We start from the raw sequence: 1,592 nt of genomic DNA on the forward strand, positions 1-1,592 counted from the left end.
GTCACGTGGACTAATAAGACGCACCTTTAAAAACCATGTTTTTTTTTTGTAATAATATATCTTAAGTGCTACACTTCTCCATGCAACTTCATTACAACCAAAGACAAGCAAGTAGAGGCTGCTACCCTCCTAATTCCATAGTCAACCTAGTCTTGTGAAAGGATGCTGGTCCCATCAACCCGTAATCAATGCAGCAAAATTCTCTGTGCTGTACAATCTCATTCGTACTGCAAGAAAGGAATTTACTGTTTCTGCTCTCAGAGCTGAATTGGTTTAGCCAATATCTTGCTCAGCTCCCTGCTTCCAGTAAACACTTCAATCAGGAACAAATCTATCGAATTCTTTACAGTCCAATACAGACTGATGGTGCAAACTTGCAGAAGTCACACATTTCCACTTTCACTGTTTCAATCATTTGACGACAACGTTCAAAAAGCTCAATGAGATAAATCTAATTCTATTTCGATCATTGGAATGACTTGTAGGAATTTGCATGCGGGAAATTAAGTACTATGATACAGATAAACAGTTTTTTCTGGATTTTATCACAGCACAGTGTCAGCGATACAGGGAAGGTCATCGAGCGAAAACATCACCTCCGTTTCTCTCTCCTCATATGATCCTTCTCCGGTTGAACATTTATGCTAATCAGTTGATAATTGAGGTATATCCCCCGGCTACGGATCATTATCCGAACACAGAGCGATCTTCTCCAATAAATTCTGTTTTGATCAACGACCTTTTTCCCACAGACTGATGTCAGCATCTCAAACAGCCGGTGCACCGCCTCCTCCCCTCCGCCTCATTTGTTGTGTCAGAGCGCACAAGGCTATGGGCCAAGTGCTGGAAACTGGGGTGCTGAGCCTCTTTCCGTGTTGTAAAAGCACGATGATTCAATCATTTTGGAGGAGAAAGAACGCCAGTGGAAAAAGAAAGCCAGAAGCTGTGTCATTAAGAAACGATGCAAGCCATTCTACAAGTGTCCCTGGTGGCCTAGTGGTTAGGATTCGGCGCTCTCACTGTTGTGGCCCGGGTTCGATTCCCGGTCCGGGATTCACATTTTATTGTTCCTGATAGTGGCAACAGCAAAAGCAGCACAGCTCTGACCAGATTCCTTTCAATGTCTCAGATCAGTTAATGTCGGCGAGAACATCAGAGTCCATGTTCCAGCTTCTTAAAGAGAGGAAAGGTGCCTTAAGTGTCACTGCTCAGTCGGACTGTTCACCTTTGTGTTGTGTTATTAACAGGGACATGAGCAGTAATAGCAGTAACATTCACAAGATGAACAACCAGCAACGATAATAACCATCGCGCTTCATCTCAATAGTGTCCCCTGTTCTGGTGAGTTTCAATGCCAAATAAAACACGTTTGTCGTCAGGAAGCAGCCATTCAATTAGATCACCACTGATCTGAAAAAAATCTCAACTCCGCTTTCCTGCTTTTCCTCCAGAACCTCAGTTAAACTCGAGCCTAATCACAACATTGTATATTACTGTCAGCTTTCAAAAATTTAGATAACTTTAATGACCTGTGCATGCTTGCTGTAAATTGAATAATATGAAATGAGCTAAAAAGCCCTTCCCACAATTCA

The sequence above is a fragment of the Rhincodon typus genome, unplaced genomic scaffold (genome assembly GCF_021869965.1).
Source record: "Rhincodon typus isolate 14 unplaced genomic scaffold, sRhiTyp1.1 hic_rhity00000091, whole genome shotgun sequence".
NCBI lineage: Eukaryota > Metazoa > Chordata > Chondrichthyes > Orectolobiformes > Rhincodontidae > Rhincodon > Rhincodon typus.